At 54.4% G+C, this 25,000-nt stretch overlaps 12 non-coding genes and 1 pseudogene across 12 annotated transcripts; all 13 read right to left on the bottom strand.

Moving 5' to 3' along the window:
• Positions 1 to 1,696: 1,696 nt before the first annotated feature.
• On the bottom strand, positions 1,697 to 1,815 carry LOC141269067 (5S ribosomal RNA). The gene has a single exon (XR_012321470.1). It is a non-coding gene; the product is annotated as a 5S ribosomal RNA (ribosomal RNA).
• A 1,706-nt stretch (positions 1,816 to 3,521) lies between these two features.
• On the bottom strand, positions 3,522 to 3,640 carry LOC141266451 (5S ribosomal RNA). The gene has a single exon (XR_012320487.1). It is a non-coding gene; the product is annotated as a 5S ribosomal RNA (ribosomal RNA).
• A 1,706-nt stretch (positions 3,641 to 5,346) lies between these two features.
• On the bottom strand, positions 5,347 to 5,465 carry LOC141266595 (5S ribosomal RNA). The gene has a single exon (XR_012320626.1). It is a non-coding gene; the product is annotated as a 5S ribosomal RNA (ribosomal RNA).
• A 1,706-nt stretch (positions 5,466 to 7,171) lies between these two features.
• On the bottom strand, positions 7,172 to 7,290 carry LOC141266845 (5S ribosomal RNA). The gene has a single exon (XR_012320866.1). It is a non-coding gene; the product is annotated as a 5S ribosomal RNA (ribosomal RNA).
• Positions 7,291 to 8,996: 1,706 nt separating this feature from the next.
• Positions 8,997 to 9,115, bottom strand: LOC141269423 (5S ribosomal RNA). Its single transcript, XR_012321504.1, has one exon. It is a non-coding gene; the product is annotated as a 5S ribosomal RNA (ribosomal RNA).
• Positions 9,116 to 10,821: 1,706 nt separating this feature from the next.
• Positions 10,822 to 10,940, bottom strand: LOC141269798 (5S ribosomal RNA). Its single transcript, XR_012321541.1, has one exon. It is a non-coding gene; the product is annotated as a 5S ribosomal RNA (ribosomal RNA).
• Positions 10,941 to 12,647: 1,707 nt separating this feature from the next.
• Positions 12,648 to 12,766, bottom strand: LOC141267385 (5S ribosomal RNA; annotated as a pseudogene).
• A 1,706-nt stretch (positions 12,767 to 14,472) lies between these two features.
• On the bottom strand, positions 14,473 to 14,591 carry LOC141266998 (5S ribosomal RNA). Its single transcript, XR_012321017.1, has one exon. It is a non-coding gene; the product is annotated as a 5S ribosomal RNA (ribosomal RNA).
• A 1,706-nt stretch (positions 14,592 to 16,297) lies between these two features.
• Positions 16,298 to 16,416, bottom strand: LOC141269352 (5S ribosomal RNA). Its single transcript, XR_012321497.1, has one exon. It is a non-coding gene; the product is annotated as a 5S ribosomal RNA (ribosomal RNA).
• Positions 16,417 to 18,122: 1,706 nt separating this feature from the next.
• On the bottom strand, positions 18,123 to 18,241 carry LOC141266205 (5S ribosomal RNA). The gene has a single exon (XR_012320258.1). It is a non-coding gene; the product is annotated as a 5S ribosomal RNA (ribosomal RNA).
• Positions 18,242 to 19,926: 1,685 nt separating this feature from the next.
• Positions 19,927 to 20,045, bottom strand: LOC141266195 (5S ribosomal RNA). Its single transcript, XR_012320248.1, has one exon. It is a non-coding gene; the product is annotated as a 5S ribosomal RNA (ribosomal RNA).
• Positions 20,046 to 21,751: 1,706 nt separating this feature from the next.
• LOC141266204 (5S ribosomal RNA) lies at positions 21,752 to 21,870 on the bottom strand. Its single transcript, XR_012320257.1, has one exon. It is a non-coding gene; the product is annotated as a 5S ribosomal RNA (ribosomal RNA).
• Positions 21,871 to 23,555: 1,685 nt separating this feature from the next.
• On the bottom strand, positions 23,556 to 23,674 carry LOC141266726 (5S ribosomal RNA). Its single transcript, XR_012320753.1, has one exon. It is a non-coding gene; the product is annotated as a 5S ribosomal RNA (ribosomal RNA).
• Between the last annotated feature and the right edge of the window lie 1,326 nt (positions 23,675 to 25,000).

Genomic DNA, 25,000 nt, shown 5'->3' with positions numbered 1-25,000 from the left:
CTCTCACTTGCTGCTTTTCCACTTTGACGTCCGGTTGCCGGCTGCCCTTTCCAGTGCTTAGTAAGACAAGGTGCTTTTGTGCTTTCTTTTCTCTTCACTTTTTTGCTGGCTCCTTAAAAAGGTCTTGTAGACAGAACGCCCCGCTCAGAGCCGCTGAGCTCACTGATCGGCTGCCGCGCTGTCGACGGAACGTCAGCGTCGCGGCCAATGCCACAGGATGGGAGCAGCGGCGAGACTCACCGGTAGACCTGGGTAGGGTGAGTAGAGCGCGGTTAGTTGCTTTCTAATAGCCTGCAGCCGGGGATTAACTTTTAATGAAAGGGAGCAACCCTTTTGACTGTCTGCAGCGCGCCGTACCTAGGAAGCGCACACTCACACACAGCGAGCATGCACAAGTTGCTCGCACGAGACCACATTCCCTATTTGCACCTGCAGCTTTTCCGCCACCATGCGTCAGACTCTCCTGCCTGTCTTATTATTATTTCAGGGCCTTAGCAGGAACCACCCCCTCAATTCCCTCCCGCTCCTTCCTAGCACTGAGGTTAGCTCCTGGGCAGCTGTCTGATTGGGTTAGTTACACAAGCTTCTTTGAAGAAGAAGACGTTACTTCTGCTGGCCCTCGTTAGGCGGTCGCCCTCTAAAACCATCCCCTGGGCAGCTGCTGAAAGCCTGGCCCCTTCACAGCGCGAGATGCTTTTAACGCCATCATTTGCATACGGCCGGCTGCGGGGTCAATAAGCACTCCTAGCTGTGGCAAGGAGCTCGGTGTGAGGCCTGTTAGAGGCGGCGGGGTTGCGTCCTTATCTTAGAGGTCTTGGGGGCCTTGGGAGGCTTGGGACTTGCAGCCTCTACTTTACGTAAGGTCGGTGTCCAGCAAGGCGCCACTCAATGCTAGCCGAGCTGGGCAAGATGGCAAAACGTCATCAAAATTGTCTACAATACCTGGTGTTCTCAGGAGGTGTCCCAACCAAGTATTTCCGAACCCATCTCTGCTTTGCTTCCGAGATCAGACGTATCCAAGGTGGTATGGCCAGTAGACGCTGCTTGGCCCATCGCCCGGCCAGCCTTCCTCAGGCTCGCGTGGGGACGAGAACTCTGGCCGTTCTGGGGCGGTCTCCGAAGGACCGATGCATAGGCTGTGCCGTCCCTATAGGTGTTGTTTGTTGAGCAATGAAACACCTGCCGCATCAGATGTGTTTAAAAATGGCTTGGCGCAGGGTCTCCTGCAGGCTAAACCGTTCATCGCGGGGATGTGACAGAAAGAGCAAGCTGGACCCGCAACTTGGGGTGGAGCGAAACGCCCAGGAGTGAATGAAGGAAGAGGGTGAGATGGTTGCGAGTGAATTTGAGCTGCTCTTCGGGGGGGTCGTGTGGCCTGCAAAGGTGTTTTGCTTGGGTTGTGCTGTAAACTGGCCTCCAGGTTACCGGTGGTTGCCTCCAGGTCAGCGGTGGTTGCCTCCAGTCATGCGGGAGTCGCTGGTCCTGGTGAAAAGAAGCCTAGTATTAAAAGTAAATAAGCAACAATGCTGGAGGCCCACGGTGATGAGAAGGATGCTGGTATTTTGCAAGGATTAAATAGCGCAAGAGAGAAAGCAAATGAAAAGAAGAAAGGAGCATGTGTGCGCTTGTGAAAAAAGGAATGGAAAAAAGGCATAGAGGAGAGTGACCCCTGCTGGTGGAAGTAAGAAAAAGCAAAAGCCTACAGCACCTGGTATTCCCAGGCGGTCTCCCATCCAAGTACTAACCAGGCCCAACCCTGCTTAGCTTCCAAGATCAGACAAGATCGGGTGTGTTCAGGGTGGTGTGGCCGTAGGCAGAGACAGGCCTCTCACTTGCTGCTTTTCCACTTTGACGTCCGGTTGCCGGCTGCCCTTTCCAGTGCTTAGTAAGACAAGGTGCTTTTGTGCTTTCTTTTCTCTTCACTTTTTTGCTGGCTCCTTAAAAAGGTCTTGTAGACAGAACGCCCCGCTCAGAGCCGCTGAGCTCACTGATCGGCTGCCGCGCTGTCGACGGAACGTCAGCGTCGCGGCCAATGCCACAGGCCGGGAGCAGCGGCGAGACTCACCGGTAGACCTGGGTAGGGTGAGTAGAGCGCGGTTAGTTGCTTTCTAATAGCCTGCAGCCGGGGATTAACTTTTAATGAAAGGGAGCAACCCTTTTGACTGTCTGCAGCGCGCCGTACCTAGGAAGCGCACACTCACACACAGCGAGCATGCACAAGTTGCTCGCACGAGACCACATTCCCTATTTGCACCTGCAGCTTTTCCGCCACCATGCGTCAGACTCTCCTGCCTCTCTTATTATTATTTCAGGGCCTTAGCAGGAACCACCCCCTCAATTCCCTCCCGCTCCTTCCTAGCACTGAGGTTAGCTCCTGGGCAGCTGTCTGATTGGGTTAGTTACACAAGCTTCTTTGAAGAAGAAGACGTTACTTCTGCTGGCCCTCGTTAGGCGGTCGCCCTCTAAAACCATCCCCTGGGAAGCTGCTGAAAGCCTGGCCCCTTCACAGCGCGAGATGCTTTTAACGCCATCATTTGCATACGGCCGGCTGCGGGGTCAATAAGCACTCCTAGCCGTGGCAAGGAGCTCGGTGTGAGGCCTGGTAGAGGCGGCGGGGTTGCGTCCTTATCTTAGAGGTCTTGGGGGGCTTGGGAGGCTTGGGACTTCCAGCCTCTACTTTACGTAAGGTCGGTGTCCAGGAAGGCGCCACTCAATGCTAGCCGAGCTGGGCAAGATGGCAAAACGTCATCAAAATTGTCTACAATACCTGGTGTTCTCAGGAGGTGTCCCAACCAAGTATTTCCGAACCCATCTCTGCTTTGCTTCCGAGATCGGACGTATCCAAGGTGGTATGGCCAGTAGACGCTGCTTGGCCCATCGCCCGGCCAGCCTTCCTCAGGCTCGCGTGGGGACGAGAACTCTGGCCGTTCTGGGGCGGTCTCCGAAGGACCGATGCATAGGCTGTGCCGTCCCTATAGGTGTTGTTTGTTGAGCAATGAAACACCTGCCGCATCAGATGTGTTTAAAAATGGCTCGGCGCAGGGTCTCCTGCAGGCTAAACCGTTCATCGCGGGGATGTGACAGAAAGAGCAAGCTGGACCCGCAACTTGGGGTGGAGCGAAACGCCCAGGAGTGAATGAAGGAAGAGGGTGAGATGGTTGCGAGTGAATTTGAGCTGCTCTTCGGGGGGGTCGTGTGGCCTGCAAAGGTGTTTTGCTTGGGTTGTGCTGTAAACTGGCCTCCAGGTTACCGGTGGTTGCCTCCAGGTCAGCGGTGGTTGCCTCCAGTCATGCGGGAGTCGCTGGTCCTGGTGAAAAGAAGCCTAGTATTAAAAGTAAATAAGCAACAATGCTGGAGGCCCACGGTGATGAGAAGGATGCTGGTATTTTGCAAGGATTAAATAGCGCAAGAGAGAAAGCAAATGAAAAGAAGAAAGGAGCATGTGTGCGCTTGTGAAAAAAGGAATGGAAAAAAGGCATAGAGGAGAGTGACCCCTGCTGGTGGAAGTAAGAAAAAGCAAAAGCCTACAGCACCTGGTATTCCCAGGCAGTCTTCCATCCAAGTACTAACCAGGCCCATCCCTGCTTAGCTTCCAAGATCAGACGAGATCGGGCGTGTTCAGGGTGGTGTGGCCGTAGGCAGAGACAGGCCTCTCACTTGCTGCTTTTCCACTTTGACGTCCGGTTGCCGGCTGCCCTTTCCAGTGCTTAGTAAGACAAGGTGCTTTTGTGCTTTCCTTTCTCTTCACTTTTTTGCTGGCTCCTTAAAAAGGTCTTGTAGACAGAACGCCCCGCTCAGAGCCGCTGAGCTCACTGATCGGCTTCCGCGCTGTCGACGGAACGTCAGCGTCGCGGCCAATGCCACAGGCCGGGAGCAGCGGCGAGACTCACCGGTAGACCTGGGTAGGGTGAGTAGAGCGCGGTTAGTTGCTTTCTAATAGCCTGCAGCCGGGGATTAACTTTTAATGAAAGGGAGCAACCCTTTTGACTGTCTGCAGCGCGCCGTACCTAGGAAGCGCACACTCACACACAGCGGGCATGCACAAGTTGCTCGCACGAGACCACATTCCCTATTTGCACCTGCAGCTTTTCCGCCACCATGCGTCAGACTCTCCTGCCTGTCTTATTATTATTTCAGGGCCTTAGCAGGAGCCACCCCCTCAATTCCCTCCCGCTCCTTCCTAGCACTGAGGTTAGCTCCTGGGCAGCTGTCTGATTGGGTTAGTTACACAAGATTCTTTGAAGAAGAAGACGTTACTTCTGCTGGCCCTCGTTAGGCGGTCGCCCTCTAAAACCATCCCCTGGGCAGCTGCTGAAAGCCTGGCCCCTTCACAGCGCGAGATGCTTTTAACGCCATCATTTGCATACGGCCGGCTGCGGGGTCAATAAGCACTCCTAGCCGTGGCAAGGAGCTCGGTGTGAGGCCTGGTAGAGGCGGCGGGGTTGCGTCCTTATCTTAGAGGTCTTGGGGGGCTTGGGAAGCTTGGGACTTCCAGCCTCTACTTTACGTAAGGTCGGTGTCCAGCAAGGCGCCACTCAATGCTAGCCGAGCTGGGCAAGATGGCAAAACGTCATCAAAATTGTCTACAATACCTGGTGTTCTCAGGAGGTGTCCCAACCAAGTATTTCCGAACCCATCTCTGCTTTGCTTCCGAGATCGGACGTATCCAAGGTGGTATGGCCAGTAGACGCTGCTTGGCCCATCGCCCGGCCAGCCTTCCTCAGGCTCGCGTGGGGACGAGAACTCTGGCCATTCTGGGGCGGTCTCCGAAGGACCGATGCATAGGCTGTGCCGTCCCTATAGGTGTTGTTTGTTGAGCAATGAAACACCTGCTGCATCAGATGTGTTTAAAAATGGCTCGGCGCAGGGTCTCCTGCAGGCTAAACTGTTCATCGCGGGGATGTGACAGAAAGAGCAAGCTGGACCCGCAACTTGGGGTGGAGCGAAACGCCCAGGAGTGAATGAAGGAAGAGGGTGAGATGGTTGCGAGTGAATTTGAGCTGCTCTTCGGGGGGGTCGTGTGGCCTGCAAAGGTGTTTTGCTTGGGTTGTGCTGTAAACTGGCCTCCAGGTTACCGGTGGTTGCCTCCAGGTCAGCGGTGGTTGCCTCCAGTCATGCGGGAGTCGCTGGTCCTGGTGAAAAGAAGCCTAGTATTAAAAGTAAATAAGCAACAATGCTGGAGGCCCACGGTGATGAGAAGGATGCTGGTATTTTGCAAGGATTAAATAGCGCAAGAGAGAAAGCAAATGAAAAGAAGAAAGGAGCATGTGTGCGCTTGTGAAAAAAGGAATGGAAAAAAGGCATAGAGGAGAGTGACCCCTGCTGGTGGAAGTAAGAAAAAGCAAAAGCCTACAGCACCTGGTATTCCCAGGCAGTCTCCCATCCAAGTACTAACCAGGCCCAACCCTGCTTAGCTTCCAAGATCAGACAAGATCGGGCGTGTTCAGAGTGGTGTGGCCGTAGGCAGAGACAGGCCTCTCACTTGCTGCTTTTCCACTTTGACGTCCGGTTGCCGGCTGCCCTTTCCAGTGCTTAGTAAGACAAGGTGCTTTTGTGCTTTCCTTTCTCTTCACTTTTTTGCTGGCTCCTTAAAAAGGTCTTGTAGACAGAACGCCCCGCTCAGAGCCGCTGAGCTCACTGATCGGCTTCCGCGCTGTCGACGGAACGTCAGCGTCGCGGCCAATGCCACAGGCCGGGAGCAGCGGCGAGACTCACCGGTAGACCTGGGTAGGGTGAGTAGAGCGCGGTTAGTTGCTTTCTAATAGCCTGCAGCCGGGGATTAACTTTTAATGAAAGGGAGCAACCCTTTTGACTGTCTGCAGCGCGCCGTACCTAGGAAGCGCACACTCACACACAGCGAGCATGCACAAGTTGCTCGCACGAGACCACATTCCCTATTTGCACCTGCAGCTTTTCCGCCACCATGCGTCAGACTCTCCTGCCTGTCTTATTATTATTTCAGGGCCTTAGCAGGAGCCACCCCCTCAATTCCCTCCCGCTCCTTCCTAGCACTGAGGTTAGCTCCTGGGCAGCTGTCTGATTGGGTTAGTTACACAAGATTCTTTGAAGAAGAAGACGTTACTTCTGCTGGCCCTCGTTAGGCGGTCGCCCTCTAAAACCATCCCCTGGGCAGCTGCTGAAAGCCTGGCCCCTTCACAGCGCGAGATGCTTTTAACGCCATCATTTGCATACGGCCGGCTGCGGGGTCAATAAGCACTCCTAGCCGTGGCAAGGAGCTCGGTGTGAGGCCTGGTAGAGGCGGCGGGGTTGCGTCCTTATCTTAGAGGTCTTGGGGGGCTTGGGAAGCTTGGGACTTCCAGCCTCTACTTTACGTAAGGTCGGTGTCCAGCAAGGCGCCACTCAATGCTAGCCGAGCTGGGCAAGATGGCAAAACGTCATCAAAATTGTCTACAATACCTGGTGTTCTCAGGAGGTGTCCCAACCAAGTATTTCCGAACCCATCTCTGCTTTGCTTCCGAGATCGGACGTATCCAAGGTGGTATGGCCAGTAGACGCTGCTTGGCCCATCGCCCGGCCAGCCTTCCTCAGGCTCGCGTGGGGACGAGAACTCTGGCCATTCTGGGGCGGTCTCCGAAGGACCGATGCATAGGCTGTGCCGTCCCTATAGGTGTTGTTTGTTGAGCAATGAAACACCTGCTGCATCAGATGTGTTTAAAAATGGCTCGGCGCAGGGTCTCCTGCAGGCTAAACTGTTCATCGCGGGGATGTGACAGAAAGAGCAAGCTGGACCCGCAAGTTGGGGTGGAGCGAAACGCCCAGGAGTGAATGAAGGAAGAGGGTGAGATGGTTGCGAGTGAATTTGAGCTGCTCTTCGGGGGGGTCGTGTGGCCTGCAAAGGTGTTTTGCTTGGGTTGTGCTGTAAACTGGCCTCCAGGTTACCGGTGGTTGCCTCCAGGTCAGCGGTGGTTGCCTCCAGTCATGCGGGAGTCGCTGGTCCTGGTGAAAAGAAGCCTAGTATTAAAAGTAAATAAGCAACAATGCTGGAGGCCCACGGTGATGAGAAGGATGCTGGTATTTTGCAAGGATTAAATAGCGCAAGAGAGAAAGCAAATGAAAAGAAGAAAGGAGCATGTGTGCGCTTGTGAAAAAAGGAATGGAAAAAAGGCATAGAGGAGAGTGACCCCTGCTGGTGGAAGTAAGAAAAAGCAAAAGCCTACAGCACCTGGTATTCCCAGGCAGTCTCCCATCCAAGTACTAACCAGGCCCAACCCTGCTTAGCTTCCAAGATCAGACAAGATCGGTCGTGTTCAGGGTGGTGTGGCCGTAGGCAGAGACAGGCCTCTCACTTGTTGCTTTTCCACTTTGACGTCCGGTTGCCGGCTGCCCTTTCCAGTGCTTAGTAAGACAAGGTGCTTTTGTGCTTTCCTTTCTCTTCACTTTTTTGCTGGCTCCTTAAAAAGGTCTTGTAGACAGAACGCCCCGCTCAGAGCCGCTGAGCTCACTGATCGGCTTCCGCGCTGTCGACGGAACGTCAGCGTCGCGGCCAATGCCACAGGCCGGGAGCAGCGGCGAGACTCACCGGTAGACCTGGGTAGGGTGAGTAGAGCGCGGTTAGTTGCTTTCTAATAGCCTGCAGCCGGGGATTAACTTTTAATGAAAGGGAGCAACCCTTTTGACTGTCTGCAGCGCGCCGTACCTAGGAAGCGCACACTCACACACAGCGAGCATGCACAAGTTGCTCGCATGAGACCACATTCCCTATTTGCACCTGCAGCTTTTCCGCCACCATGCGTCAGACTCTCCTGCCTGTCTTATTATTATTTCAGGGCCTTAGCAGGAACCACCCCCTCAATTCCCTCCCGCTCCTTCCTAGCACTGAGGTTAGCTCCTGGGCAGCTGTCTGATTGGGTTAGTTACACAAGATTCTTTGAAGAAGAAGACGTTACTTCTGCTGGCCCTCGTTAGGCGGTCGCCCTCTAAAACCATCCCCTGGGCAGCTGCTGAAAGCCTGGCCCCTTCACAGCGCGAGATGCTTTTAACGCCATCATTTGCATACGGCCGGCTGCGGGGTCAATAAGCACTCCTAGCCGTGGCAAGGAGCTCGGTGTGAGGCCTGGTAGAGGCGGCGGGGTTGCGTCCTTATCTTAGAGGTCTTGGGGGGCTTGGGTTGCTTGGGACTTCCAGCCTCTACTTTACGTAAGGTCGGTGTCCAGCAAGGCGCCACTCAATGCTAGCCGAGCTGGGCAAGATGGCAAAACGTCATCAAAATTGTCTACAATACCTGGTGTTCTCAGGAGGTGTCCCAACCAAGTATTTCCGAACCCATCTCTGCTTTGCTTCCGAGATCGGACGTATCCAAGGTGGTATGGCCAGTAGACGCTGCTTGGCCCATCGCCCGGCCAGCCTTCCTCAGGCTCGCGTGGGGACGAGAACTCTGGCCGTTCTGGGGCGGTCTCCGAAGGACCGATGCATACGCTGTGCCGTCCCTATAGGTGTTGTTTGTTGAGCAATGAAACACCTGCCGCATCAGATGTGTTTAAAAATGGCTCGGCGCAGGGTCTCCTGCAGGCTAAACCGTTCATCGCGGGGATGTGACAGAAAGAGCAAGCTGGACCCGCAACTTGGGGTGGAGCGAAACGCCCAGGAGTGAATGAAGGAAGAGGGTGAGATGGTTGCGAGTGAATTTGAGCTGCTCTTCGGGGGGGTCGTGTGGCCTGCAAAGGTGTTTTGCTTGGGTTGTGCTGTAAACTGGCCTCCAGGTTACCGGTGGTTGCCTCCAGGTCAGCGGTGGTTGCCTCCAGTCATGCGGGAGTCGCTGGTCCTGGTGAAAAGAAGCCTAGTATTAAAAGTAAATAAGCAACAATGCTGGAGGCCCACGGTGATGAGAAGGATGCTGGTATTTTGCAAGGATTAAATAGCGCAAGAGAGAAAGCAAATGAAAAGAAGAAAGGAGCATGTGTGCGCTTGTGAAAAAAGGAATGGAAAAAAGGCATAGAGGAGAGTGACCCCTGCTGGTGGAAGTAAGAAAAGGCAAAAGCCTACAGCACCTGGTATTCCCAGGCGGTCTCCCATCCAAGTACTAACCAGGCCCGACCCTGCTTAGCTTCCGAGATCAGATGAGATCGGGCGTGTTCAGTGTGGTGTGGCCGTAGGAAGAGACAGGCCTCTCACTTGCTGCTTTTCCACTTTGACATCCGGTTGCCGGCTGCCCTTTCCAGTGCTTAGTAAGATAAGGTGCTTTTGTGCTTTCCTTTCTCTTCACTTTTTTGCTGACTCCTTAAAAAGGTCTTGTAGACAGAACGCCCCGCTCAGAGCCGCTGAGCTCACTGATCGGCTGCCGCGCTGTCGACGGAACGTCAGCGTCGCAGCCAATGCCACAGGCCGGGAGCAGCGGCGAGACTCACCGGTAGACCTGGGTAGGGTGAGTAGAGCACGGTTAGTTGCTTTCTAATAGCCTGCAGCCGGGGATTAACTTTTAATGAAAGGGAGCAACCCTTTTGACTGTCTGCAGCGCGCCGTACCTAGGAAGCGCACACTCACACACAGCGAGCATGCACAAGTTGCTCGCACGAGACCACATTCCCTATTTGCACCTGCAGCTTTTCCGCCACCATGCGTCATACTCTCCTGCCTGTCTTATTATTATTTCAGGGCCTTAGCAGGAACCACCCCCTCAATTCCCTCCCGCTCCTTCCTAGCACTGAGGTTAGCTCCTGGGCAGCTGTCTGATTGGGTTAGTTACACAAGCTTCTTTGAAGAAGAAGATGTTACTTCTGCTGGCCCTCGTTAGGCGGTCGCCCCTCTAAAACCATCCCCTGGGCAGCTGCTGAAAGCCTGGCCCCTTCACAGCGCGAGATGCTTTTAACGCCATCATTTGCATACGGCCGGCTGCGGGGTCAATAAGCACTCCTAGCCGTGGCAAGGAGCTCGGTGTGAGGCCTGGTAGAGGCGGCGGGGTTGCGTCCTTATCTTAGAGGTCTTGGGGGGCTTGGGAGGCTTGGGACTTCCAGCCTCTACTTTACGTAAGGTCGGTGTCCAGCAAGGCGCCACTCAATGCTAGCCGAGCTGGGCAAGATGGCAAAACGTCATCAAAATTGTCTACAATACCTGGTGTTCTCAGGAGGTGTCCCAACCAAGTATTTCCAAACCCATCTCTGCTTTGCTTCCGAGATCGGACGTATCCAAGGTGGTATGGCCAGTAGACGCTGCTTGGCCCATCGCCCGGCCAGCCTTCCTCAGGCTCGCGTGGGGACGAGAACTCTGGCCGTTCTGGGGCGGTCTCCGAAGGACCGATGCATAGGCTGTGCCGTCCCTATAGGTGTTGTTTGTTGAGCAATGAAACACCTGCCGCATCAGATGTGTTTAAAAATGGCTCGGCGCAGGGTCTCCTGCAGGCTAAACCGTTCATCGCGGGGATGTGACAGAAAGAGCAAGCTGGACCCGCAACTTGGGGTGGAGCGAAACGCCCAGGAGTGAATGAAGGAAGAGGGTGAGATGGTTGCGAGTGAATTTGAGCTGCTCTTCGGGGGGTCGTGTGGCCTGCAAAGGTGTTTTGCTTGGGTTGTGCTGTAAACTGGCCTCCAGGTTACCGGTGGTTGCCTCCAGGTCAGCGGTGGTTGCCTCCAGTCATGCGGGAGTCGCTGGTCCTGGTGAAAAGAAGCCTAGTATTAAAAGTAAATAAGCAACAATGCTGGAGGCCCACGGTGATGAGAAGGATGCTGGTATTTTGCAAGGATTAAATAGCGCAAGAGAGAAAGCAAATGAAAAGAAGAAAGGAGCATGTGTGCGCTTGTGAAAAAAGGAATGGAAAAAAGGCATAGAGGAGACTGACCCCTGCTGGTGGAAGTAAGAAAAAGCAAAAGCCTACAGCACCTGATATTCCCAGGCAGTCTCCCATCCAAGTACTAACCAGGCCCAACCCTGCTTAGCTTCCGAGATCAGACGAGATCGGGCGTGTTCAGAGTGGTGTGGCCGTAGGCAGAGACAGGTCTCTCACTTGCTGCTTTTCCACTTTGACGTCTGGTTGCCGGCTGCCCTTTCCAGTGCTTCGTAAGACAAGGTGCTTTTGTGCTTTCTTTTCTCTTCACTTTTTTGCTGGCTCCTTAAAAAGGTCTTGTAGACAGAACGCCCCGCTCAGAGCCGCTGAGCTCACTGATCGGCTGCCGCGCTGTCGACGGAACGTCAGCGTCGCGGCCAAAGCCACAGGCCGGGAGCAGCGGCGAGACTCACCGGTAGACCTGGGTAGGGTGAGTAGAGCGCGGTTAGTTGCTTTCTAATAGCCTGCAGCCGGGGATTAACTTTTAATGAAAGGGAGCAACCCTTTTGACTGTCTGCAGCGCGCCGTACCTAGGAAGCGCACACTCACACACAGCGAGCATGCACAAGTTGCTCGCACGAGACCACATTCCCTATTTGCACCTGCAGCTTTTCCACCACCATGCGTCAGACTCTCCTGCCTGTCTTATTATTATTTCAGGGCCTTAGCAGGAACCACCCCCTCAATTCCCTCCCGCTCCTTCCTAGCACTGAGCTTAGCTCCTGGGCAGCTGTCTGATTGGGTTAGTTACACAAGCTTCTTTGAAGAAGAAGACGTTACTTCTGCTGGCCCTCGTTAGGCGGTCGCCCTCTAAAACCATCCCCTGGGCAGCTGCTGAAAGCCTGGCCCCTTCACAGCGCGAGATGCTTTTAACGCCATCATTTGCATACGGCCGGCTGCGGGGTCAATAAGCACTCCTAGCCGTGGCAAGGAGCTCGGTGTGAGGCCTGGTAGAGGCGGCGGGGTTGCGTCCTTATCTTAGAGGTCTTGGGGGGCTTGGGAGGCTTGGGACTTCCAGCCTCTACTTTACGTAAGGTCGGTGTCCAGCAAGGCGCCACTCAATGCTAGCCGAGCTGGGCAAGATGGCAAAACGTCATCAAAATTGTCTACAATACCTGGTGTTCTCAGGAGGTGTCCCAACCAAGTATTTCCAAACCCATCTCTGCTTTGCTTCCGAGATCGGACGTATCCAAGGTGGTATGGCCAGTAGACGCTGCTTGGCCCATCGCCTGGCCAGCCTTCCTCAGGCTCGCGTGGGGACAAGAACTCTGGCCGTTCTGGGGCGGTCTCCGAAGGACCGATGCATAGGCTGTGCCGTCCCTATAGGTGTTGTTTGTTGAGCAATTAAACACCTGCCGCATCAGATGTGTTTAAAAATGGCTCGGCGCAGGGTCTCCTGCAGGCTAAACCGTTCATCGCGGGGATGTGACAGAAAGAGCAAGCTGGACCCGCAACTTGGGGTGGAGTGAAACGCCCAGGAGTGAATGAAGGAAGAGGGTGAGATGGTTGCGAGTGAATTTGAGCTGCTCTTCGGGGGGTGTCGTGTGGCCTGCAAAGGTGTTTTGCTTGGGTTGTGCTGTAAACTGGCCTCCAGGTTACCAGTGGTTGCCTCCAGGTCAGCGGTGGTTGCCTCCAGTCATGCGGGAGTCGCTGGTTCTGGTGAAAAGAAGCCTAGTATTAAAAGTAAATAAGCAACAATGCTGGAGGTCCACGGTGATGAGAAGGATGCTGGTATTTTGCAAGGATTAAATAGCGCAAGAGAGAAAGCAAATGAAAAGAAGAAAGGAGCATGTGTGCGCTTGTGAAAAAAGGAATGGAAAAAAGGCATAGAGGAGAGTGACCACTGCTGGTGGAAGTAAGAAAAAGCAAAAGCCTACAGCACCTGGTATTCCCAGGCGGTCTCCCATCCAAGTACTAACCAGGCCTGACCCTGCTTATAATCCGAGATCAGACGAGATCGAGCGTGTTCAGGGTGGTGTGGCCATAGGCAGAGACAGGCCTCTCACTTGCTGCTTTTCTACGTTGACGTCCGGTTGCCGGCTGCCCTTTCCAGTGCTTAGTAAGACAAGGTGCTTTTGTGCTTTCCTTTCTCTTCACTTTTTTGCTGGCTCCTTAAAAAGGTCTTGTAGACAGAACGCCCCGCTCAGAGCCGCTGAGCTCACTGATCGGCTGCCGCGCTGTCGACGGAACGTCAGCGTCGCGGCCAATGCCACAGGCCGGGAGCAGCGGCGAGACTCACCGGTAGACCTGGGTAGGGTGAGTAGAGCGCGGTTAGTTGCTTTCTAATAGCCTGCAGCCGGGGATTAACTTTTAATGAAAGGGAGCAACCCTTTTGACTGTCTGCAGCGCGCCGTACCTAGGAAGCGCACACTCACACACAGCGAGCATGCACAAGTTGCTCGCACGAGACCACATTCCCTATTTGCACCTGCAGCTTTTCCGCCACCATGCGTCAGACTCTCCTGCCTGTCTTATTATTATTTCAGGGCCTTAGCAGGAACCACCCCCTCAATTCCCTCCCGCTCCTTCCTAGCACTGAGCTTAGCTCCTGGGCAGCTGTCTGATTGGGTTAGTTACACAAGCTTCTTTGAAGAAGAAGACGTTACTTCTGCTGGCCCTCGTTAGGCGGTCGCCCTCTAAAACCATCCCCTGGGCAGCTGCTGAAAGCCTGGCCCCTTCACAGCGCGAGATGCTTTTAACGCCATCATTTGCATACGGCCGGCTGCGGGGTCAATAAGCACTCCTAGCCGTGGCAAGGAGCTCGGTGTGAGGCCTGGTAGAGGCGGCGGGGTTGCGTCCTTATCTTAGAGGTCTTGGGGGGTTTGGGAGGCTTGGGACTTCCAGCCTCTTCTTTACGTAAGGTCGGTGTCCAGCAAGGCGCCACTCCATGCTAGCTGAGCTGGGCAAGATGGCAAAACGTCATCAAAATTGTCTACAATACCTGGTGTTCTCAGGAGGTGTCCCAACCAAGTATTTCCAAACCCATCTCTGCTTTGCTTCCGAGATCGGACGTATCCAAGGTGGTATGGCCAGTAGACGCTGCTTGGCCCATCGCCCGGCCAGCCTTCCTCAGGCTCGCGTAGGTACGAGAACTCTGGCCGTTCTGGGGCGGTCTCCGAAGGACCGATGCATAGGCTGTGCCGTCCCTATAGGTGTTGTTTGTTGAGCAATGAAACACCTGCCGCATCAGATGTGTTTAAAAAGGGCTCGGCGCAGGGTCTCCTGCAGGCTAAACCATTCATCGCGGGGATGTGACAGAAAGAGCAAGCTGGACCCGCAACTTGGGGTGGAGCGAAACGCCCAGGAGTGAATGAAGGAAGAGGGTGAGATGGTTGCGAGTGAATTTGAGCTGCTCTTCGGGGGGGTCGTGTGGCCTGCAAAGGTGTTTTGCTTGGGTTGTGCTGTAAACTGGCCTCCAGGTTACCGGTGGTTGCCTCCAGGTCAGCGGTGGTTGCCTCCAGTCATGCGGGAGTCGCTGGTCCTGGTGAAAAGAAGCCTAGTATTAAAAGTAAATAAGCAACAATGCTGGAGGCCCACGGTGATGAGAAGGATGCTGGTATTTTGCAAGGATTAAATAGCGCAAGAGAGAAAGCAAATGAAAAGAAGAAAGGAGCATGTGTGCGCTTGTGAAAAAAGGAATGGAAAAAAGGCATAGAGGAGAGTGACCCCTGCTGGTGGAAGTAAGAAAAGGCTAAAGCCTACAGCACCTGGTATTCCCAGGGAGTCTCCCATCCAAGTACTAACCAGGCCTGACCCTGCTTAGCTTCCAAGATCAGACAAGATCGGGCGTGTTCAGGGTGGTGTGGCCGTAGGCGGAGAAAGGCCTCTCACTTGCTGCTTTTCCACTTTGACGTCCGGTTGCCGGCTGCCCTTTCCAGTGCTTAGTAAGACAAGGTGCTTTTGTGCTTTCTTTTCTCTTCACTTTTTTGCTGGCTCCTTAAAAAGGTCTTGTAGACAGAACGCCCCGCTCAGAGCCGCTGAGCTCACTGATCGGCTGCCGCGCTGTCGACGGAACATCAGCGTCGCGGCCAATGCCACAGGCCGGGAGCAGCGGCGAGACTCACCGGTAGACCTCGGTAGGGTGAGTAGAGCGCGGTTAGTTGCTTTCTAATAGCCTGCAGCCGGGGATTAACTTTTAATGAAAGGGAGCAACCCTTTTGACTGTCTGCAGCGCGCCGTACCTAGGAAGCGCACACTCACACACAGCGAGCATGCACAAGTTGCTCGCACGAGACCACATTCCCTATTTGCACCTGCAGCTTTTCCGCCACCATGCGTCAGACTCTCCTGCCTGTCTTATTATTATTTCAGGGCCTTAGCAGGAACCACCCCCTCAATTCCCTCCCGCTCCTTCCTAGCACTGAGGTTAGCTCCTGGGCAGCTGTCTGATTGGGTTAGTTACACAAGATTCTTTGAAGAAGAAGACGTTACTTCTGCTGGCCCTCGTTAGGCGGTCGCCCTCTAAAACCATCCCCTGGGCAGCTGCTGAAAGCCTGGCCCCTTCACAGCGCGAGATGCTTTTAACGCCATCATTTGCATACGGCCGGCTGCGGGGTCAATAAGCACTCCTAGCCGTGGCAAGGAGCTCGGTGTGAGGCCTGGTAGAGGCGGCGGGGTTGCGTCCTTATCTTAGAGGTCTTGGGGGGCTTGGGATGCTTGGGACATCCAGCCTCTACTTTACGTAAGGTCGGTGTCCAGCAAGGCGCCACTCAATGCTAGCCGAGCTGGGCAAGATGGCAAAATGTCATCAAAATTGTCTACAATACCTGGTGTTCTCAGGAGGTGTTCCAACCAAGTATTTCCGAACCCATCTCTGCTTTGCTTCCGAGATCGGACGTATCCAAGGTGGTATGGCCCGTAGACGCTGCTTGGCCCATCGCCCGGCCAGCCTTCCTCAGGCTCGCGTGGGGACGAGAACTCTGGCCGTTCTGGGGCGGTCTCCGAAGGACCGATGCATAGGCTGTGCCGTCCCTATAGGTGTTGTTTGTTGAGCAATGAAACACCTGCCGCATCAGATGTGTTTAAAAATGGCTTGGCGCAGGGTCTCCTGCAGGCTAAACCGTTCATCGCGGGGATGTGACAGAAAGAGCAAGCTGGACCCGCAACTTGGGGTGGAGCGAAACGCCCAGGAGTGAATGAAGGAAGAGGGTGAGATGGTTGCGAGTGAATTTGAGCTGCTCTTCGGGGGGGTCGTGTGGCCTGCAAAGGTGTTTTGCTTGGGTTGTGCTGTAAACTGGCCTCCAGGTTACCGGTGGTTGCCTCCAGGTCAGCGGTGGTTGCCTCCAGTCATGCGGGAGTCGCTGGTCCTGGTGAAAAGAAGCCTAGTATTAAAAGTAAATGAGCAACAATGCTGGAGGCCAACGGTGATGAGAAGGATGCTGGTATTTTGCAAGGATTAAATAGCGCAAGAGAGAAAGCAAATGAAAAGAAGAAAGGAGCATGTGTGCGCTTGTGAAAAAAGGAATGGAAAAAAGGCATAGAGGAGAGTGTCCCCTGCTGGTGGAAGTAAGAAAAGGCAAAAGCATACAGCACCTGGTATTCCCAGGCAGTCTCCCATCCAAGTACTAACCAGGCCCAACCCTGCTTAGCTTCCGAGATCAGACGAGATCGGGCGTGTTCAGGGTGGTGTGGCCGTAGGCGGAGACAGGCCTCTCACTTGCTGCTTTTCCACTTTGACGTCCGGTTGCCGGCTGCCCTTTCCAGTGCTTAGTAAGACAAGGTGCTTTTGTGCTTTCTTTTCTCTTCACTTTTTTGCTGGCTCCTTAAAAAGGTCTTGTAGACAGAACGCCCCGCTCAGAGCCGCTGAGCTCACTGATCGGCTGCCGCGCTGTCGACGGAACGTCAGCGTCGCGGCCAATGCCACAGGCCGGGAGCAGCGGCGAGACTCACCGGTAGACCTGGGTGGGGTGAGTAGAGCGCGGTTAGTTGCTTTCTAATAGCCTGCAGCCGGGGATTAACTTTTAATGAAAGGGAGCAACACTTTTGACTGTCTGCAGCGCGCCGTACCTAGGAAGCGCACTCTCACACACAGCGAGCATGCACTAGTTGCTCGCACGAGACCACATTCCCTATTTGCACCTGCAGCTTTTCCGCCACCATGCGTCAGACTCTCCTGCCTGTCTTATTATTATTTCAGGGCCTTAGCAGGAACCACCCCCTCAATTCCCTCCCGCTCCTTCCTAGCACTGAGGTTAGCTCCTGGGCAGCTGTCTGATTGGGTTAGTTACACAAGCTTCTTTGAAGAAGAAGACGTTACTTCTGCTGGCCCTCGTTAGGCGGTCGCCCTCTAAAACCATCCCCTGGGCAGCTGCTGAAAGCCTGGCCCCTTCACAGCGCGAGATGCTTTTAACGCCATCATTTGCATACGGCCGGCTGCGGGGTCAATAAGCACTCCTAGCCGTGGCAAGGAGCTCGGTGTGAGGCCTGGTAGAGGCGGCGGGGTTGCGTCCTTATCTTAGAGGTCTTGGGGGGCTTGGGATGCTTGGGACTTCCAGCCTCTACTTTACGTAAGGTCGGTGTCCAGCAAGGCGCCACTCAATGCTAGCCGAGCTGGGCAAGATGGCAAAACGTCATCAAAATTGTCTACAATACCTGGTGTTCTCAGGAGGTGTCCCAACCAAGTATTTCCGAACCCATCTCTGCTTTGCTTCCGAGATCGGACGTATGCAAGGTGGTATGGCCAGTAGACGCTGCTTGGCCCATCGCCCGGCCAGCCTTCCTCAGGCTCGCGTGGGGACGAGAACTTTGGCCGTTCTGGGGCAGTCTCCGAAGGACCGATGCATAGGCTGTGCCGTCCCTATAGGTGTTGTTTGTTGAGCAATGAAACACCTGCCGCATCAGATGTGTTTAAAAATGGCTCGGCGCAGGGTCTCCTGCAGGCTAAACCGTTCATCGCGGGGATGTGACAGAAAGAGCAAGCTGGACCCGCAACTTGGGGTGGAGCGAAACGCCCAGGAGTGAATGAAGGAAGAGGGTGAGATGGTTGCGAGTGAATTTGAGCTGCTCTTCGGGGGGGTCGTGTGGCCTGCAAAGGTGTTTTGCTTGGTTTGTGCTGTAAACTGGCCTCCAGGTTACCGGTGGTTGCCTCCAGGTCAGCGGTGGTTGCCTCCAGTCATGCGGGAGTCGCTGGTCCTGGTGAAAAGAAGCCTAGTATTAAAAGTAAATAAGCAACAATGCTGGAGGCCCACGGTGATGAGAAGGATGCTGGTATTTTGCAAGGATTAAATAGCGCAAGAGAGAAAGCAAATGAAAAGAAGAAAGGAGCATGTGTGCGCTTGTGAAAAAAGGAATGGAAAAAAGGCATAGAGGAGAGTGACCCCTGCTGGTGGAAGTAAGAAAAGGCAAAAGCCTACAGCACCTGGTATTCCCAGGCGGTCACCCATCCAAGTACTAACCAGGCCTGACCCTGCTTAGCTTCTGAGATCAGACGAGATCGGGCGTGTTCAGGGTGGTGTGGCCGTAGGCGGAGACAGGCCTCTCACTTGCCGCTTTTCCACTTTGACGTCCGGTTGCCGGCTGCCCTTTCCAGTGCTTAGTAAGACAAGGTGCTTTTGTGCTTTCTTTTCTCTTCACTTTTTTGCTGGCTCCTTAAAAAGGTCTTGTAGACAGAACGCCCCGCTCAGAGCCGCTGAGCTCACTGATCGGCTGCCGCGCTGTCCACGGAACGTCAGCGTCGCGGCCAATGCCACAGGCCGGGAGCAGCGGCGAGACTCACCGGTAGACCTGGGTAGGGTGAGTAGAGCGCGGTTAGTTGCTTTCTAATAGCCTGCAGCCGGGGATTAACTTTTAATGAAAGGGAGCAACCCTTTTGACTGTCTGCAGCGCGCCGTACCTAGGAAGCGCACACTCACACACAGCGAGCATGCACAAGTTGCTCGCACGAGACCACATTCCCTATTTGCACCTGCAGCTTTTCCGCCACCATGCGTCAGACTCTCCTGCCTGTCTTATTATTATTTCAGGGCCTTAGCAGGAACCACCCCCTCAATTCCCTCCCGCTCCTTCCTAGCACTGAGGTTAGCTCCTGGGCAGCTGTCTGATTGGGTTAGTTACACAAGCTTCTTTGAAGAAGAAGACGTTACTTCTGCTGGCCCTCGTTAGGCGGTCGCCCTCTAAAACCATCCCCTGGGCAGCTGCTGAAAGCCTGGCCCCTTCACAGCGCGAGATGCTTTTAACGCCATCATTTGCATACGGCCGGCTGCGGGGTCAATAAGCACTCCTAGCCGTGGCAAGGAGCTCGGTGTGAGGCCTGGTAGAGGCGGCGGGGTTGCGTCCTTATCTTAGAGGTCTTGGGGGGCTTGGGATGCTTGGGACTTCCAGCCTCTACTTTACGTAAGGTCGGTGTCCAGCAAGGCGCCACTCAATGCTAGCCGAGCTGGGCAAGATGGCAAAACGTCATCAAAATTGTCTACAATACCTGGTGTTCTCAGGAGGTGTCCCAACCAAGCATTTCCGAACCCATCTCTGCTTTGCTTCCGAGATCGGACGTATGCAAGGTGGTATGGCCAGTAGACGCTGCTTGGCCCATCGCCCGGCCAGCCTTCCTCAGGCTCGCGTGGGGACGAGAACTTTGGCCGTTCTGGGGCGGTCTCCGAAGGACCGATGCATAGGCTGTGCCGTCCCTATAGGTGTTGTTTGTTGAGCAATGAAACACCTGCCGCATCAGATGTGTTTAAAAATGGCTCGGCGCAGGGTCTCCTGCAGGCTAAACCATTCATCGCGGGGATGTGACAGAAAGAGCAAGCTGGACCCGCAACTTGGGGTGGAGCGAAACGCCCAGGAGTGAATGAAGGAAGAGGGTGAGATGGTTGCGAGTGAATTTGAGCTGCTCTTCGGGGGGGTCGTGTGGCCTGCAAAGGTGTTTTGCTTGGGTTGTGCTGTAAACTGGCCTCCAGGTTACCGGTGGTTGCCTCCAGTCATGCGGGAGTCGCTGGTCCTGGTGAAAAGAAGCCTAGTATTAAAAGTAAATAAGCAACAATTCTGGAGGCCCACGGTGATGAGAAGGATGCTGGTATTTTGCAAGGATTAAATAGCGCAAGAGAGAAAGCAAATGAAAAGAAGAAAGGAGCATGTGTGCGCTTGTGAAAAAAGGAATGGAAAAAAGGCATAGAGGAGAGTGACCCCTGCTGGTGGAAGTAAGAAAAGGCAAAAGCCTACAGCACCTGGTATTCCCAGGCGGTCACCCATCCAAGTACTAACCAGGCCTGACCCTGCTTAGCTTCCGAGATCAGACAAGATCGGGCGTGTTCAGGGTGGTGTGGCTGTAGGCAGAGACAGGCCTCTCACTTGCTGCTTTTCCACTTTGACGTCCGGTTGCCGGCTGCCCTTTCCAGTGCTTAGTAAGACAAGGTGCTTTTGTGCTTTCTTTTCTCTTCACTTTTTTGCTGGCTCCTTAAAAAGGTCTTGTAGACAGAACGCCCCGCTCAGAGCTGCTGAGCTCACTGATCGGCTGCCGCGCTGTCGACGGAACGTCAGCGTCGCGGCCAATGCCACAGGCCGGGAGCAGCGGCGAGACTCACCGGTAGACCTGGGTAGGGTGAGTAGAGCGCGGTTAGTTGCTTTCTAATAGCCTGCAGCCGGGGATTAACTTTTAATGAAAGGGAGCAACCCTTTTGACTGTCTGCAGCGCGCCGTACCTAGGAAGTGCACACTCACACACAGCGAGCATGCACAAGTTGCTCGCACGAGACCACATTCCCTATTTGCACCTGCAGCTTTTCCGCCACCATGCGTCAGACTCTCCTGCCTGTCTTATTATTATTTCAGGGCCTTAGCAGGAACCACCCCCTCAATTCCCTCCCGCTCCTTCCTAGCACTGAGGTTAGCTCCTGGGCAGCTGTCTGATTGGGTTAATTACACAAGATTCTTTGAAGAAGAAGACGTTACTTCTGCTGGCCCTCGTTAGGCGGTCGCCCTCTAAAACCATCCCCTGGGCAGCTGCTGAAAGCCTGGCCCCTTCACAGCGCGAGATGCTTTTAACGCCATCATTTGCATACGGCCGGCTGCGGGGTCAATAAGCACTCCTAGCCGTGGCAAGGAGCTCGGTGTGAGGCCTGGTAGAGGCGGCGGGGTTGCGTCCTTATCTTAGAGGTCTTGGGGGGCTTGGGAGGCTTGGGACTTCCAGCCTCTACTTTACGTAAGGTCGGTGTCCAGCAAGGCGCCACTCAATGCTAGCCGAGCTGGGCAAGATGGCAAAACGTCATCAAAATTGTCTCCAATACCTGGTGTTCTCAGGAGGTGTCCCAACCAAGTATTTCCGAACCCATCTCTGCTTTGCTTCCGAGATCGGACGTATCCAAGGTGGTATGGCCAGTAGACGCTGCTTGGCCCATCGCCTGGCCAGCCTTCCTCAGGCTCGCGTGGGGACGAGAACTCTGGCCGTTCTGGGGCGGTCTCCGAAGGACCGATGCATAGGCTGTGCCGTCCCTATAGGTGTTGTTTGTTGAGCAATGAAACACCTGCCGCATCAGATGTGTTTAAAAATGGCTCGGCGCAGGGTCTCCTGCAGGCTAAACCGTTCATCGCGGGGATGTGACAGAAAGAGCAAGCTGGACCCGCAACTTGGGGTGGAGCGAAACGCCCAGGAGTGAATGAAGGAAGAGGGTGAGATGGTTGCGAGTGAATTTGAGCTGCTCTTCGGGGGGGTCGTGTGGCCTGCAAAGGTGTTTTGCTTGGGTTGTGCTGTAAACTGGCCTCCAGGTTACCGGTGGTTGCCTCCAGGTCAGCGGTGGTTGCCTCCAGTCATGCGGGAGTCGCTGGTCCTGGTGAAAAGAAGCCTAGTATTAAAAGTAAAATAGCAACAATGCTGGAGGCCCACGGTGATGAGAAGGATGCTGGTATTTTGCAAGGATTAAATAGCGCAAGAGAGAAAGCAAATGAAAAGAAGAAAGGAGCATGTGTGCGCTTGTGAAAAAAGGAATGGAAAAAACGCATAGAGGAGAGTGACCCCTGCTGGTGGAAGTAAGAAAAGGCAAAAGCCTACAGCACCTGGTATTCCCAGGCGGTCACCCATCCAAGTACTAACCAGGCCTGACCCTGCTTAGCTTCTGAGATCAGACGAGATCGGGCGTGTTCAGGGTGGTGTGGCCGTAGGCGGAGACAGGCCTCTCACTTGCTGCTTTTCCACTTTGACGTCCGGTTGCCGGCTGCCCTTTCCAGTGCTTAGTAAGACAAGGTGCTTTTGTGCTTTCTTTTCTCTTCACTTTTTTGCTGGCTCCTTAAAAAGGTCTTGTAGACAGAACGCCCCGCTCAGAGCCGCTGAGCTCACTGATCGGCTGCCGCGCTGTCCACGGAACGTCAGCGTCGCGGCCAATGCCACAGGCCGGGAGCAGCGGCGAGACTCACCGGTAGACCTGGGTAGGGTGAGTAGAGCGCGGTTAGTTGCTTTCTAATAGCCTGCAGCCGGGGATTAACTTTTAATGAAAGGGAGCAACCCTTTTGACTGTCTGCAGCGCGCCGTACCTAGGAAGCGCACACTCACACACAGCGAGCATGCACAAGTTGCTCGCACGAGACCACATTCCCTATTTGCACCTGCAGCTTTTCCGCCACCATGCGTCAGACTCTCCTGCCTGTCTTATTATTATTTCAGGGCCTTAGCAGGAACCACCCCCTCAATTCCCTCCCGCTCCTTCCTAGCACTGAGGTTAGCTCCTGGGCAGCTGTCTGATTGGGTTAGTTACACAAGCTTCTTTGAAGAAGAAGACGTTACTTCTGCTGGCCCTCGTTAGGCGGTCGCCCTCTAAAACCATCCCCTGGGCAGCTGCTGAAAGCCTGGCCCCTTCACAGCGCGAGATGCTTTTAACGCCATCATTTGCATACGGCCGGCTGCGGGGTCAATAAGCACTCCTAGCCGTGGCAAGGAGCTCGGTGTGAGGCCTGGTAGAGGCGGCGGGGTTGCGTCCTTATCTTAGAGGTCTTGGGGGGCTTGGGATGCTTGGGACTTCCAGCCTCTACTTTACGTAAGGTCGGTGTCCAGCAAGGCGCCACTCAATGCTAGCCGAGCTGGGCAAGATGGCAAAACGTCATCAAAATTGTCTACAATACCTGGTGTTCTCAGGAGGTGTCCCAACCAAGTATTTCCGAACCCATCTCTGCTTTGCTTCCGAGATCGGACGTATGCAAGGTGGTATGGCCAGTAGACGCTGCTTGGCCCATCGCCCGGCCAGCCTTCCTCAGGCTCGCGTGGGGACGAGAACTTTGGCCGTTCTGGGGCGGTCTCCGAAGGACCGATGCATAGGCTGTGCCGTCCCTATAGGTGTTGTTTGTTGAGCAATGAAACACCTGCCGCATCAGATGTGTTTAAAAATGGCTCGGCGCAGGGTCTCCTGCAGGCTAAACCATTCATCGCGGGGATGTGACAGAAAGAGCAAGCTGGACCCGCAACTTGGGGTGGAGCGAAACGCCCAGGAGTGAATGAAGGAAGAGGGTGAGATGGTTGCGAGTGAATTTGAGCTGCTCTTCGGGGGGGTCGTGTGGCCTGCAAAGGTGTTTTGCTTGGGTTGTGCTGTAAACTGGCCTCCAGGTTACCGGTGGTTGCCTCCAGTCATGCGGGAGTCGCTGGTCCTGGTGAAAAGAAGCCTAGTATTAAAAGTAAATAAGCAACAATTCTGGAGGCCCACGGTGATGAGAAGGATGCTGGTATTTTGCAAGGATTAAATAGCGCAAGAGAGAAAGCAAATGAAAAGAAGAAAGGAGCATGTGTGCGCTTGTGAAAAAAGGAATGGAAAAAAGGCATAGAGGAGAGTGACCCCTGCTGGTGGAAGTAAGAAAAGGCAAAAGCCTACAGCACCTGGTATTCCCAGGCGGTCACCCATCCAAGTACTAACCAGGCCTGACCCTGCTTAGCTTCTGAGATCAGACAAGATCGGGCGTGTTCAGGGTGGTGTGGCTGTAGGCAGAGACAGGCCTCTCACTTGCTGCTTTTCCACTTTGACGTCCGGTTGCCGGCTGCCCTTTCCAGTGCTTAGTAAGACAAGGTGCTTTTGTGCTTTCTTTTCTCTTCACTTTTTTGCTGGCTCCTTAAAAAGGTCTTGTAGACAGAACGCCCCGCTCAGAGCTGCTGAGCTCACTGATCGGCTGCCGCGCTGTCGACGGAACGTCAGCGTCGCGGCCAATGCCACAGGCCGGGAGCAGCGGCGAGACTCACCGGTAGACCTGGGTAGGGTGAGTAGAGCGCGGTTAGTTGCTTTCTAATAGCCTGCAGCCGGGGATTAACTTTTAATGAAAGGGAGCAACCCTTTTGACTGTCTGCAGCGCGCCGTACCTAGGAAGTGCACACTCACACACAGCGAGCATGCACAAGTTGCTCGCACGAGACCACATTCCCTATTTGCACCTGCAGCTTTTCCGCCACCATGCGTCAGACTCTCCTGCCTGTCTTATTATTATTTCAGGGCCTTAGCAGGAACCACCCCCTCAATTCCCTCCCGCTCCTTCCTAGCACTGAGGTTAGCTCCTGGGCAGCTGTCTGATTGGGTTAATTACACAAGATTCTTTGAAGAAGAAGACGTTACTTCTGCTGGCCCTCGTTAGGCGGTCGCCCTCTAAAACCATCCCCTGGGCAGCTGCTGAAAGCCTGGCCCCTTCACAGCGCGAGATGCTTTTAACGCCATCATTTGCATACGGCCGGCTGCGGGGTCAATAAGCACTCCTAGCCGTGGCAAGGAGCTCGGTGTGAGGCCTGGTAGAGGCGGCGGGGTTGCGTCCTTATCTTAGAGGTCTTGGGGGGCTTGGGAGGCTTGGGACTTCCAGCCTCTACTTTACGTAAGGTCGGTGTCCAGCAAGGCGCCACTCAATGCTAGCCGAGCTGGGCAAGATGGCAAAACGTCATCAAAATTGTCTCCAATACCTGGTGTTCTCAGGAGGTGTCCCAACCAAGTATTTCCGAACCCATCTCTGCTTTGCTTCCGAGATCGGACGTATCCAAGGTGGTATGGCCAGTAGACGCTGCTTGGCCCATCGCCTGGCCAGCCTTCCTCAGGCTCGCGTGGGGACGAGAACTCTGGCCGTTCTGGGGCGGTCTCCGAAGGACCGATGCATAGGCTGTGCCGTCCCTATAGGTGTTGTTTGTTGAGCAATGAAACACCTGCCGCATCAGATGTGTTTAAAAATGGCTCGGCGCAGGGTCTCCTGCAGGCTAAACCGTTCATCGCGGGGATGTGACAGAAAGAGCAAGCTGGACCCGCAACTTGGGGTGGAGCGAAACGCCCAGGAGTGAATGAA

The sequence above is a fragment of the Phyllobates terribilis genome, unplaced genomic scaffold (genome assembly GCF_046119375.1).
Source record: "Phyllobates terribilis strain yellow unplaced genomic scaffold, ASM4611937v1 Scaffold_4__5_contigs__length_816908805, whole genome shotgun sequence".
NCBI lineage: Eukaryota > Metazoa > Chordata > Amphibia > Anura > Dendrobatidae > Phyllobates > Phyllobates terribilis.
Note: the sequence above shows the minus strand (reverse complement) of the source record. Positions and strands in the feature narration are given on the sequence as shown.